The sequence below is a fragment of the Diceros bicornis genome, chromosome 12, assembly GCF_020826845.1.
Source record: "Diceros bicornis minor isolate mBicDic1 chromosome 12, mDicBic1.mat.cur, whole genome shotgun sequence".
NCBI classification, from domain to species: Eukaryota; Metazoa; Chordata; class Mammalia; order Perissodactyla; family Rhinocerotidae; genus Diceros; species Diceros bicornis.
Window position 1 is genome coordinate 45,825,943 of NC_080751.1, and position 15,075 is coordinate 45,841,017.

At 44.4% G+C, this 15,075-nt stretch overlaps 1 pseudogene; it reads right to left on the reverse strand.

Moving 5' to 3' along the window:
- Positions 1 to 999: 999 nt before the first annotated feature.
- On the reverse strand, positions 1,000 to 1,677 carry LOC131411684 (large ribosomal subunit protein bL32m-like; annotated as a pseudogene).
- Between the last annotated feature and the right edge of the window lie 13,398 nt (positions 1,678 to 15,075).

A 15,075-nucleotide genomic window follows, 5' to 3' on the forward strand; every position in this document is an offset into this window, starting at 1 on the left:
GATGAATTTGAAGTTCAGAGACTAACTTGTCCAAAGTCACATGGCCATTGAGTGGTCAGAGCTCAACTCCAGCTCTCTTTTTTTGAGTAGGCCTCCTTATGCTGAGATGGGGCTGTGCAGTGATGGGAATTCAGGGCAGGCTGGACAGACACCCAGGGTATTTTGGGCCGTGCCATCCAGGTTAGAATGAGCTGTGTGGAGTGATCCGAGTCACGGGGAAACAGCTGAAGCTTCTGCATGAAGCCCACAGGAAAATGTGATTGGCTGCAGAAGAAATCTTGCTAATTTTGTGTCTTGAGACAAAGGAAAACAGAAGCCATAAATGTACCCTGCTTTCAAGGCTGACAGCCATTCTAAACAGCTCCTTGCCAGCACAAGCGAACTTCAGTGCTCTCAGCTTAGTCTGCCTGTGCTAACCCAAACACTGGTCCTGGGAACGGCCACACGGCTGTCTTCACCCCTCCTCAAAGCATCATGGGACAGACTGAGTTCAGGCTGAGCCAAAAACAACATGAAATAGATCCCTGGGCATGGTTGGGCATATTCCAGCCTCATTTCTGCGATCCCCTTCATGCATATCTGATGTAGCTAGATGGTACTGCATATAAGTCCTGCATCTCCTTGTCTCGGGGTCTTTGCCTCTGCTGGGCCTGCCATCTAGAATGCCCTCTGCTTCCCCCTCCCTCTCAGCAGACCATTAGTCTCTGCTTTGCCAAATCTGACCTATGCTTGGGGGCCCAGTTCAAATGTTCCTCCCTCCAAAATGTTTTCCTTTTTTTTTTTTTTTACATAATTCTTGCTATGAATTTTCAATTGTTTTATTTTTCTGTCCTGAAAATGTTATGTTTACTTAGAATCTTAAGTGTAATAGAAACAGACATATTAATCCACTGATCCTCTGCATAAACAAACATTTTTAGAATTTACTCACGATATATTCTTCAAATTACCACCACAAAACCAATTGCTTATAAAGAATGTTTTAAACTATATTGGTGATTTAAAAACAAGCATGAAACCAACATAAAAACAAAGAACCTTCCTCTCTTTCAGGAGAAATGTTTTACGTGAAGTCATCCTCTTTGAACATCTTTGGTGTCAATTCTGGGTGAACCAGGACGGTCGCTTCCTGTCTCGTTCAATGGTCCTCTTGCCCTGATCTTGTTCAGAGGCTGTCTCTCCCACGTACAGCAAGCACCATAGTCTCTACATTAGGAGCCTTAAAAGGGCCCCCTCCTTGTTTCCCTATCTGTCTTCTGATTTCTGCAGTCTCCTTGCACACTTCTCATAGCAATAGCCACAAAGGACGTGTTTCTGTTTCAGGTGACCACACTCAGGACAAACGTCTATATTGTTCTTAACTTTAATAAGCTTATGAGCGTTTCTTCTCCTACACCGGTTAACTTCAATGCTGCGTGTGTTTTTAGGAGCTGCCATCCAAAAGATACTATCCAAAAGGCTGGAAATCTCCTTACTTCCATTGGTATCGTTTGCTGGTTCCGTAAATATAGCTGGACCTTGGACCACTAATACTGGTCCCCACGGAGGACTGGGAAAGCCTGATCGGCTCTGCTGAAGTTTCTGCTGCAGCCGCTCCCAATAGTTCTGGAGAAGTCCCTGAGCTGCTGGCCACGGCGGAACTACCAGCACCAGCATGGCCGACGCCATCTTCCTCGCCCGAAGACCCAAAATGTTTTCCTGATTCTCTGTTACTGAAAGTGATCTCTCCCTCCTCTGACTGCCTATGACACCACTCTTTTGAGTTAGGCTCTAGTGGTGGGGATCAAAGGTCTCTCGATTCAGACAGTGCAACTAAGCCCCCAGAAGTTGGGGTCAGCCAGACTTCCCACCCTTTATAGAGGGAAGTCAGAACTGGCCCCCAACCACCCATCCAAGCTATCCTGTCCTTTCTCCCCCATCAGTTGATATAAGAAGATGAGTGAAAAGGGAGAAGGTGGACTGGTTTTTGGGAGAGAAGTTAGTCACTCCGCTCCTTGAAGCCAAGGAAGAGGCGGGGATCTAAGAGAATCAGAAAAAACAGAGGTGTTTGCAACAAGGGGAGTAGGCATTGTGCTCCCAGATGGTTGTGTGCTTGGCCTGTGGACTTGTTGATCTGCTCTTGTGGTTTGGAGCACGGGCAAGAGGATGGGAGGGAGATGATAGGGAAGGGATACTGTGGAGCAGAGAGGGCCCAGAACCACCGCCTTGAGGAGGGTGGAAAATGGAGCTGTGTAACCTCGCTCCATTGAGGTAAGGAGACACCTGCCCTTTACCTCTCCTTTTTCATGGCCAACACACTCTGGAGGCCTCGAGAGAGGAGGGGGCCATGGGTAAAGAGAAGATCAAGTCTAAGCTAGAGCCACAGACAGATCCAGCCTGAATGATGTAAGGGGAGGTGAGGAGGTTTGAAGTTCTAGGATGAACAAGACTGAGTCTTAAATCTGAAATAATCAAAGGTGACTGGAAAGCTATGGAATATGGCAAAGAAGTGATTAAGGAACCCACTATTTAGAAAAAGAAGGACAGTTAGGGGCAATTATAGGACCAAAAATCATGTTTTTATCCCCCAACTAGTTGAGATTATTCAATAAGCTGTTTAAAATTATTTTTGCACGGCTTCTCTCTCTCTTTTTTAAAAGTGCGATAAAAAACACATAAGATAAAATTTACTATTTTCAACATTTCTAAGTGTACAATTCAGTAGTGTTAAGTATACTCACATTGTTGTGCAACCAATCTCCAGAATTTTTTAATCTTGCAAAACCGAAACTCTGTACCTATTAAACAACTCCCCATTCCCCTCTCCCCCCAGCCCCTAGTAACTACCATTGTACTTACTGGTTCTATGAATTTGACTTCTCTAGATATCTAATATAAGTAATCCGGATTTGACTTTTTGTGACTGGCTTATTTCCTTTAGCATAATGTCCTCAAGTTTCTTTCATGTTGTAGTATGTGTCAGAATTTTTTCTTTTTTAAGGATGAATTATATTCCATTGTATGTATACACACGTTTTATTTATCCATTCATCCGTCAATGGACACGGGTTGCTTCCACCTCTTGGCTATTGTGAATAGTGCTATTATGAGCATGGGTGTGCAAATATCTCTTTGAGATCCTGCTTTCAGTTCTTTTGGATAAATACCCAGAAGAGGAATTGCTGGATTGTCTTAGTCTTTGGGCTGCTATAACAGAAATTTATTTCTCACAGGTCTGGAGGCTGAGAAGTCCAACATCGAGGTGTGAGCAGATTTGATGTCTGGTGAGGCTCAGCTTCCTGGTTCGTAGACAGCTGTCTTTTTGCTGTGTCCTCACGTGGCGGAAGGGGTGAGGGAGCTCTCTGGGGTTTCTTTTATAAGGGCACCAATCCTATTCATAAGATCTCTGCCCTCATGACCTAATCGCTTCCCAGAGGCCCTGGCACCAAATGCTATCACATTGGGGGTTAGGATTTCAACATGTGAATCTTAGGGGGATACAAACCTCCTGTCCCTTGCATGGTTCATATAGTAGTTCTGTTTTTCACTTTTTGAGGAACCTCCCTACTGTTTTCCGTAGTGGCTACAGTCTTTTACAGCCCCACCAACAGTGAACAAGCACTCCTACTTCTCCGCATCCTGGCCAACACTTGTTATTTTCTGTTTTTTTGATAGTAGCCATCCTAATGGGTGTGAGGTGATATCTCACTGTAGTTTTGTTTTTCATTTCCCTAATGATTAGTGATATTGAACATCTTTTCACATATTCGTTGGCCATTTGTATATCTTCTTTGGAGATATGTCTATTCAAGTCCTTTGCCCATTTTAAAATTGGGTTATTTGGGTTTTTTTGGTTGTTGCTGAATTGTAGAAGTTCTTTATATATTCTGGGTTAATATAATCTGGTTAACCCCTTATCAGTTATATGATTTGCAAATATTCTCTCCCATTCTATTGGTTGCCTTTTTACCCTGTTGATTGTGTCCTTTGATGAGGCTTATCTCTTTTACCAGTCCGAAGTTTTTGGGGGACAGGATTGTATTTCAGGGAGGTCTTCAGTAAATGACAGTGGACTGAAGCATGGAACATACACTGAGGGTGATTAAGCAAGCATATATATGTATATTTTTTGTGAGGAAGATCAGCCCTGAGCTAACATCCAATGCCAATCCTCCTCTTTTTTGCTGAGGAAGAATGGCCCTGAGCTAACATCTGTGCCCATCTTCCTCTACTTTATGTGGAACGCCGCCACAGCATGGCTTGCCAAGCAGTGCATCGGTGTGTGCCCAGGATCCGAACCTGGGAACCCCGGGCCGCTGAAGCGGAGCGCATGCACTCAATTGCTTGCGCCACAAGGCAGGCCCTAGGGAAGCATATATTTTTTTTTCTTTTGAGGAAGATCAGCCCTGAGCTAACATCCATGCTAATCCTCCTCTTTTTGCTTTGGAAGACCGGCTCTGAGCTAACATCTATTGCCAATCCTCCTCTTTTTTTTTCCCCAAAGCCCCAGTAGATAGTTGTATGTCATAGATGCACATCCTTCTAGTTGCTGTATGTGGGATGCGGCCTCAGCATGGCCGGAGAAGCGGTGTGTTGGTGCGCGCCTGGGATCTGAACCCAGGCTGCCAGTAGCGGAGCGCGCGCACTTAACTGCTAAGCCACGGGGCCGGCCCAGCAAGCATATTTTTAATGAGGTGGGATTTAAGTTTTGATGGTCAACGCAGACCCCAAGTAGAAATGCAGAATGGCAGTTTGCCTGTGGCCCCTTTTCCCTCCCTCCCTGTTCTTCCAACTCTTCCTCTCTGCTCAGGCACCAGGCCCTTTAGCCACCGGGTGTTTAACAAGTGGTTATCACACACTTTCTGGGTGCCAGGCACTGTGCTAGGGATCACAAAGAAGAGCAAACAAACCTCTACCCTCAACACGTGCAGTCCTGCAGGGAGATAAACAAGGGGAGAATTTCAGTGTAATGTGAGGAGTGACTTCAAGAAGGAAAAAAGGCAAAGAAGGGCACTTAACCTGGACCAAGGGATGATGGAAGACTTCCTGGAGGAAGTAGTCCTGAGGTCATTTGGCACCTGGCCTGGTCTGGGCACTCTCCGGAGTCTGCCAGAAGAGGGCTCAGAGTTGTGAGATGGAGGATAGGGGAAGGATGTCATATCTGCTGTGTTGTATTTCCCCACTTAACACGTGCACTATTTAAAGGTGCAAAAATAATTCTAGGCAGTTTACTGAAGAATCTCAATAAACTTTGTTTCCCTTGGAAAACTACAAGGAACAATATACAAGGCTAGTAATTTTATTCCCCAAATTAAATGCTTAATAAAAAGATTTGCTGTGTTTAATAACATATTGTGCCTCATATATGCCAGTCACTGCTCTAAGCGCTTTACATGTATTTAACTTAATTACTCCTCACAAAAACCCTATGAGATGGGTATTAATATCATTCTGCTTTTGTAGATAGGGAAACTGAGGCAAGGGGAGGCTAAGACACTGGCCCAAGACCGCAGAGTAGGAAGTGGCAGAGCTGCAATTCAAACCTGCAGCCTGGCTCTAGAGCTTGTGGTCTTGGTCTCCGAGGGTTTGATTTTTACATGCCAGGAAAGTTTTCCACTCAGTCAACTTGAACAAACAGAATGTGTTATAAGGTCACTCCCTTGAAGGCTCCAATTCCTCACTTGTACCTTCTGAAAGATTCACCCTTGATTTCAGTGTTCGAGAGTGGACTTAGTGTCACAGAGCCCTAGGAATTTCTCTCTGGGGCTCTTAAAATCACCACTTAGCTCTGCTTTCCAGATGCCCGGGAACCCCCCGTTAAAAATAACTCAAAAAAAAAAAAAAATCCATAGACATGAAGGAAAAAAAATCTCTGAGAAAGGATTAAAAAACCCCACATAATCACAATACCACTCTCACACTCAATAAAATTAATAATAATTCCTTAATATCATCTAATACTAGAGTTCAGTTTTCTCTGGTTATTTCAAAACTCTCTTTTCACAATTGCATTTGGTTGTAGGTCACTTAAGACTTTTCTAATCTATAAAAGAATGTCTTCCTTTTAATTTTTATACATTTTATTTGTTGGTGAAACTGGGTCATTTGTCCTGTGGAATGACTAGGAAGACTGAGAAACATAGTTTAAGATGTCTTCTGGCTCTCTTTGTCCCTAGGCTCTACCCCACTAGGGATGTTCCATCAAGTACTGTGTTTTAAAGTCACTTGAAATAATTCTTCTCCATGTGATTAGGATACACTGTTGGTTTCATTTGTCTCAGTTTGCTTTTGATTGATGGAGGTTGCCTTTTCTAAATATGAGTGTGTTTTTTAATACTGCAAAATATCTACATGCTGAAAACCAAAATTATACAAAAGATATAAGCAGAGAAGTATAACTTCTGTGTCCATCCCCTTCCCCATTCAGCCGTCATTCTCTTCCTTGCCTTAGAGATAATGGTTTTTAATTAGTTTTTGCTTTATCCTCCTATTGTTGTTTATATGGATGTGTACTTGTATTCCTCCTCCCTTTCTAACAACAAAAAGGAGCATACTATGCCTACTTTTCTGACTTTGTATTTCTGGAGGCCATCCTTCTTTTTACAGCTGCATAGCACTTCGCTGTGTGCACATTCCAGAATGTATTCAAGCAGTCCCCTATTGATGGACATTTGAGTTGTTTCTAGTCTTTGCTATTACAGATAGTGCTGCAATGAATAGCCTTGAGCTTATGTCATTTCACAGTTTTGGGAGTTATATTTAGAGAAGACTCCTAGAACTGTGATTGCTGGGTCAAAGGGGAAAGGCACATGCAATTTTGCTAGATGTTACAAAACCCTCCTCCACTGAGATTGTACTGCTTTGAATTCCCATTAGCAATGTAGGAGGGTGACTGTTTCCCCAGAGCCTCACCAACAGAGTATATTGTCAAACTTTTGGATTTTTGCCTATCTGAAAGATAAGAAATTGTATCTTAGTATAGTTTAAATTTGCAATTCTCTTGTTATGAGCAACGGTGAATATATTTTCATTTGCTTTTCTTTTTCTGTGAAATGCCTCTTCATATCTCTTGCCCATTTTTCTATCAGGTTATTGGCCTTTTTCTTCTTTGAAGTTCTCTAATTGTTAAGGATATTAACTCTTTGTCTGTGATATAATTTGCAATTATCTCTCCCAGCTTTTCATTTGATTTTGATTTTACTTAGGATTTTTTTTTTATTGTCATGGAGCCAAATTTATTAATCTTTTCTCTTATTACTTCTGGATTTTGCCTCTCCTGAATTATAAAATATTTCACCCATTTTTTCCTATTATTTGTGTGGTTTCATTTTTACATTTAGATCTTTGACCCATTTGGAATTATCCTGGTGTTTAGCGTGAGAAATAAATCTAATTTTATCTTTTTCCATATGGCTATCCAATTGTATGATATGGAATTATATCTCAATAAAGCTGTTACAAATTTCTATGTATATATGAACGTTTGGAAGGATATATCCTAACACTAAAATATTGGTTGACTCTGGATGATGGGATTATTAATATTTTCTGTTTTCTTTTTTTCCCCCTATATGACTAGGTTTGCCCTGTTCAATTCTCTTGTATTCAGCAAGACATTCTTTCTATATTATGAGCCTCAGAAGGCTGGGATATTTATTTCTGAGAGGATATAATTCAGACCCAATGAAAATATCTTTTTGAAGATGTTTGTCCATAATTCATAATTAGGCAGTCAAACAATAAGTGTTTCAGTGTCTACGGTGCACACTGAACTATGCTATGTGCTGGAGGAAATAAATAAAAAGGCATAATCTTCTAGACAGACATATCTAAAAGGCAAGTCGACTGACCTTGAGGGGAGCAGGGCCATGGAAAAAGTCAAATGAGTGCTGCAGACAGGGAGCGAGAAGAATTCACAGGAGGGAGAGATCTCCATGGGCATGCAGACAGGGAGCGAGAAGAATTCACAGGAGGGAGAGATCTCCATGGGCAGGGGTGACCCTGGAGGCTTCAGGGAGGAAGTGTCTTCTGGTTAGTTCTTGAAAGATGAATAGGACGTAGACTGACAGGGAGAAAAGAGAGGCACATCCAGGCAAAAGCAGTATTGTGAGTAGAGGTGAATGGGAGCCCCTAAGGGATTTTGGGGGACCAGGTAGGCAAAGCTGGTCAAATAAGAAATGCCTTGAGCATCTTACACTGTTGTCTGTGACTGGGAAGCTGTCTGCTCCTGAAAGGAGGTAAGGCTGTCCTTAGTTGCCAGGGCCCGGGAGCCTTTCAGAGGATCCAGTTACACACAGAACCCCTACCCAAGGAGCTCATTTCTGGTGGCAAACTGCTTGCAGATGCTGAAACTTGCAGAGGCTGAAGCCCACGGGGAAAGACACTGTCAGCGTTTGGATTTGATGTTGCTCTTAATCATTCCATTCTTGGCTGGCACCTGTGGTGTGAGGACCCTTGGGTCTGCACCAAGACACAGCCAGCCCTCACGGAGGGAAACACAACAGCTGCCTGGCAGGGCCCGTGGAGGCAACCACCCAGGCTTGGATGGGCTTCTGCTTAGAAGGCCTCTGGGCACAAATCTTCCTTCTGCTCCTCCAAGTATCAGAATAAGCAATGGCATTCATGGGGGGGCATGGGGAGTCAGGGGGAGAGGCAGGTAAGTCTAATAGCCTAAAACAGCCACCTCACCGCCTGCTGTCACTAGAGTCTCAGTCCTTTGAGAGTTAGCATTAAAAAAGGCCCCCAAATTTTTGGTTAATCTCTTTGATTTTGTGTGTGTGTTTGGTGGGGGTGGGAGGCTTTTGTGGAGCTCCCTCCTCTATGACTCCCCAGAACCACATCCAGGCCCCATAGCCACACCTTTTCCTCTGGGTGCCCCTGGATTGCCAAGGGTCCCCCTTTACTATGTGTTCTGCCACTTCAGGACAGGGTGATACTGCTCAATCATCTCCCAAAGGAATTTCTTTAACTTCCTTAGACAATCCATTTCTGTTTGAAACATCTCCTAGTGTCTAACCTAATGCTCTCAGGCTGCAGGAACAGAAAATACCTGAGTACCACCTTTTTTTCTCCCTTACTTACAGGTTCTACTGTTGTTCCCCCTTAGAGAGCCACGTGGTGGGATGGACAGAGCATGGGTCTCAAGTCAGATGGAGCCCTGGCTCTGTCACTATCAGCTGGGTGATCTCGGGCAAGTAACTTAGCTCTGAGCCTCTTTTTGCTCCTTCGCCTGGTTGCAGTGAGGACTAAACAACCCAGACAAAGTGCCTGGCTCATGGGCAGAAGGCTATGGAAATCAGCTTCTTTGATGTATTTGAAAGCCTCTGTTGGCGTAGCCCTCAGCCTTCTGTGTTTTGAGCTGCCTGACCTTATCTATCCCGTTTTCCAGCGCTTTAATCTGTCCCCCTCTTTGAGTGCATTGCTGTCCACTAAGGCGCTGAGCTCACCCAGAAGCCTCTTTTGAGCCTGCACAACAGAAATATTCCTTTCCAGGCAAGGTTTCTATACCAAGAACTGGCTCTAGGCTCAAGCAGGTTGCCTCAGGGAGAGAGCATCCCCCTGGACGCTGCTGACAAAACAGGAGCGGACAGAGGCGCCTGTGTTTACAGTCTTGTCCTCAGTTACCTGACACTAGTCTCCATGGGAATTAGCAAAAGGCATCTCAAATTTCAGGGTACATATTTCTATCTGAGGTTGAGCCATCTGTCTTCCCTCTCCATGGACCTGTACCACATCCTCCCCGAAATAAGTGACCCAGCCTGCTTGTGGAATGACCTGTACAGAAAGCATGCCTTCCTGGGTACGGGACGAGAACTGGGACAGTACTCGAGGGAGAGATGAGGCTCCTGTGAATTAAACAGGGCATACATAGCTGATTAGGAGCCAAGTCATTAATGATTTCCCTTTGGGGCAGTCACCCCCCTTTTTTTCTCTCACCTTTACTCCTCTCTTTTGCATCTTGCAACCCCTTTGATAATCAAGATGGTGTTACACAACAGCAAGTACCCCAGTACCTCCCCATAACTTGAGTTCAGTGTCTCCTTTCCTCCTTTATCCTTGGGCAACCACCCTCACACCCAAGTCTTAAGTGCCTCCCACCCGTCTCATTTTCCTCTGGGGCGTTTAGCCATGGTCCTACCCAAAGAACTTCGTTGCATCTCACTATCTCAGCACCAAGATGACCATCATGCTCATAAGAAATAAACTGAATCCTGTGCACTGGTGATTGGGACCAGTACTATAATCGAGTATGACGTAATAAGGAAAATCTGATGCCTATTTAGTGATATTATTTTAGACTTCCCTCCAGCCCCCATTATAATTAGCCTTTGAGGAAGATTATTTTTGAATTTGACTTTTCTATGGTAATGTATAGTTTCTGATAAGCTGTAGTTTTTTCCTCCAAAATGTAGAGTAGTGGTCTTCAAAGTGTGGTCCAGGAGCCAGGAGCATCAGCATCATCTGGGACCTTGTTAGAAAGACAAATTCTCAGGCCCCAGCCCACACCTACGGAATTAGAAGTTCTGGGGATGGGGTGCAGCAATCCGTGTTAGAACAAGCCCTTCAGGGGACTGAGATGCACACTCAAATTTGAGAACCACTGGTGGAGAGTAACCCATTAACCAATTAATAGTCTATTACCTGCTCTAGCTTGGAGCACTGGCTTGCCCCTTTGTAAGGAAGTCTCCCAGAGAAAATAAAATTCTTGTCAACTTTGTCTCTTTTCTAATGAACTTACCTTGTTTTGCCTGGAGATGTGAGCTGAGGTGGGGAAGAGGGAACCAGCCTTACGAACAGCAAGAGATGCAGAGAGAACTCTTGGAAGGAACCTGCTTAGCCCAGCTGAGAGCTACGAGCAGAAGGTGCACCTGGGATTAAGTCCTGCCGAGTTTAAGCGGATCCCAAAGGGAGTCTCAGCGTGCCTCAGTGTGATCCACTGTGCCCACGAGGGCTGCTGGGCACCACCATCACGGGCGTAGGTCCCTTGTGTGATCTGCCTCTCCTCATTCATCAGTGAGACAAGAAGAGCCATATAAACATCGCTTATTGGTGTGTGGTCTGGTTTTAAAGTCAGGAACAGGACTTGTCATCATAGGGATGGTCTATAAGGGTACAGCCTTTCTCTTGACTAAGAGGTGATAAATAGAGAGAAAAAGTTGAAACGATTTCTGCCAAAAGGTGGGGTTTAGAATCATAATGGTTCCCACTGACTGAGTCCTTCTTGCTATCAATGTGGCCACACCAGCCGATAAAGCCTGGTAAAATGCCAACTACCTCACTGCATTTGCTATTCATGACCCTTCAAGAGAGGGACCATTATTAGCCTATTCACAGGTGGGAAAACTGAGGCTCAAAAGGATTGAGTCTACTGCCTGTTAGAAGGGGACAGAATTGGTACTTAAACTCAGTACCCTCAAAAGCCCACGTGTTTAATCACCAAGTGGGCTCCCTCTCACGATCTGATGGACCAGAATCATCCTTTATTAGTTTTCCATGAAATCTCAGCTTCTCTGCCCCGCCCCTTGCCCTTATCTCCTTGCCTCTCTCTCCCACTTAGTCTTCTTCTTCCTTAGTTTGTTAACAGTCTTTTTCTCTATCCTGACCAAGTGCTTTGTTTTCAGGGGTCTCTGTGGGCTACTCTTTGCCTGATCTATCCATAAGTAACCTAAAAAATGATCAGAGACAGAAATTTGTATTAAAATTTTTTTATATTCTCTTGGGCTTAAAAAAATGATAGTTTTTTGAATAATATTTATTTGCTGAACGAAGGACCCACAAGTGAGTCCCTCTTAGATGTTGAAAGTGTTGGGCTGAGGTGGATATTGTAAGTAAACCGGTGGTTGCTGGAGCCCCAGAGCAGTAATTTTCGAGTGAATTTGGATGAGTGGGCCACACACTGCAAGGGGATGCATCTGCATCTGAGCCTGGCTGTTTCAACTCTTCTCTCCCACTCTGATTCTGAATCCCTTGGGGCAGCAGCCAGGACATTGGTCTTTTTAAGACGTCCCCAGTAATACTTGAGATTAAGCCAGTTAGGGAAATGCTGGATTGAAGGAGTAAACCTTGGTTCTCTCATTTTCTTGCACCTCAAATCACCTATTTTAGAAGGTCCCTTTGGAGATCCCGAGGCCAGGGGTCCCAGGACCAAAATTTGAGAATGTTGCTCTAGAGTGTACGTCCTCAAACTTGAGCATACATCAGAATCCCCCCAAAGGCCTGTTAAAACACAGACTGTGGGCCCCTCTCCCAGAGTGTCTGACCCAGTTAGTCTGGGGTGAGGGTGGGGAATTTGTGTTTCCAGTAAGTCCCCATGTAACACTGATGCTGCTGGTCCTGGGACCACAATTTGAGAACTACTGTGCTAGATCGTTCCATTGCATTAAAGAGTAGATTGGCCCTCAGCCCAGACCAGAGACCTTTCTTCACTTCAAGTTAAGATGTATAACAATAGTAACACTTGACATGCCAGGGCTTCCTCATAAATCACCAGGCTCCTTAAGCACCTCTGCTCTCACAAGGTACAGCAAGTGTCCTACTTACTGTTGAAAGTAGGTGCTGAGAAACTTGGGTCCTGGGATTCCAGTTACAACCCAGACATGAACTTTGTGAATGACCACAAGGAAATCATTGATCTTTCTCTGGACTGATTTCCCCCTCATTTGCCAAATGTGACATCTTGAGAAGATGAAGTGACAGAATAAATTCAAACACATTCAGAAAAAGTTTAAAGCTTAAGGTACAAATACTGGCCATTACACTTGGTCTTTAGGTGGGGAGATGAAGACTGTAGTTCCGGGGTCTTGGTTTTTCGCTAACTTGTGAGGTGACCTGGAGCCGGTGGTCAGGCTTCCATTCCTTCATCTGTCAAATGCAGGGATTGGCCTGGGTGGTCTCAAATGTCACTTGCAGCTGGAAGATCATGGGATTTCAATTCCTGCCCCAGCACCTGAGATTGGCTTCATTCTTACGTCAGTTTATACAGAGTTTTGTGTCTACTCTTCTTCAGATTGTAATCTAGGTTTGGGGCACCAAATATTCCATTTAAAATATCTGGGATGCTTGGAGCAAGTGGGAAGAAAAAGTGTCAGGGTCATTTAACACAAAACAAGGCCAAACAAAAACAAAAAGCAAGCAAAATGTGGCCATGGCTGCAAAGTGGCCTGACTTATCCTGACCACAGCGGAGCCTCCAGGACACAGGTGAGCGTGGAGCACAGGGAACCAGGCATCGCGGCAGAAGGTGGTGAGTGAGTAGAACCCCTCTGTCTCTTTACACAGGGCTAAACACCTCACAGGGCTCTGAGCCTCACAGCCAGCCTGGGGAGGAAGGCAGAGCAGGTAGCAGAATCCCTAATTGCCCCAGAAGGAAACTCTGGCTCCGGGACGTGAAATGAATTTCCCATAGTCCTCTGGACAGGACTGTTATGGGCTTGGCTTGGGTTCATGCAGCATGGAGGCCCAGAGAACCAGGGCCCTTTTGTGAGTGAACCCAGAGAAGGACCTGCATCACTAGCAGCTCCTCAGTGAAGGGAGAAGCCGGACCAGCACTTGGGGTGGAGGCAGTAAAACACAGTTCTCTCACCAGGAGCCAGGCACAGGCGATCCCAGACTGGAGAAGGACTGGCTTCCGTGGGTGCCCGGGGCACAAAGACCCCCTGAGTCCTAGTCAGGCCTTTGTGGGAGTTTATTAAATTTAATTCTGAAGTACGCTTGATGATGTGAGCTAAACAGAGCTAGACCCAGACTAATCTCTAATTTCTAATCTCTAATAAATCTAATCTCTAATCTCTAATAAATCTCTACAAATTTAGTTGCTTCCCCATGCTTATGTGTAGTTGGCAAGTTGCATTTAAAATTGTCTACTTATTGCCCTACATTCATTCTCATTGATGTATTTGTTTGTAAATTCTTCCGTATATAACGGGAGAGCTCCGTCATAACGGCCACTGCCTGGGCGGGAGCAGCAGGCTGTTGGATAGCAAAGGCTGGGAGTGGAGGATAGGGGGCTGCTGCTGCATCAGCATTAATCTGGGGAGCAACTTTTGGTTGTTGAGGAATGATATGACAATTAGTGTGATGTCATTAGAGTACATAAAATATGAACAGCTGTGAAAACTAATTTTTGCAGTAGTTAGGGACTGACTGATGGTAAGAAAGACTATTTAGCCATGATCACTAGAGTCATACAACAATTGACATGCAATTGTATTGTTATTGTCTGCTTACTTGTCCACAGCTGCACCTAGACTATTAGGGACATTCGGGCAGGGCCCATCTTTGTCTTTTCATAGATGTTGTCTCACTGCTACTGGAGTTGGCATTTAACAATTATTTGTTGAATTAAATTATTGAATGCAATTGATGATGGAAGTGAATTAACTTAAAAATGTCGTCTTCTGGATAAATTGATTTCATCTTAAATGCATTTTGTAACAAAGCAGAGATAAGTATGTTAATTAATGAGTGACTGAATAAACCAATGATGAAAACAGTAAGTGAAACAAATGAGAAACAAATACATTGGTAGCCTCTTGACTTGTCCTGATGGAATGAGGCTCTGGGCATCCCCTGCTCTAAAAAGCATTTTGGGCTCTGCAGAGGTCTGTAGTAATCCAGCCCCATTTTGATGGAGACCAAAAGGAATGACACCAAGGTCATCAGCTTGACTCACACAGGGAGCCACTTAGTGTTGCTCTGCCTTGCGGCCCAGGCTGCAACGTGGAGTCAGACCCAAGTCAAACTGGTCCTGATAGATGATGGCGTGAGCAATGTTCGTCTTCTTAGAGATCCTCTTTGTGGAGTGATTTCTCTTCCTTCCTACAAGGGCCAGAGCCACGCTCCATGTCCCAGGAGTGTTTCCATCACAGGACTGGCAATGTCCTATGTGTCAGCTTTTCTCGATTTAATTCTTCAAAGGCCCCTTTCCCATGATATTCTGCTGTGCTTTGTGGACAATGTGTAGGACCCAGTCAACCTAGCTAAAGGGAATAGTCTACAAGAGGCGGAGCCTCATGGTATGAATGTCAGACATAACTGAAAGCCAGAAGAGAAGACATTTCTGGGAAGATGGGCCACCAATTCCTTCCTTCTATAGGTC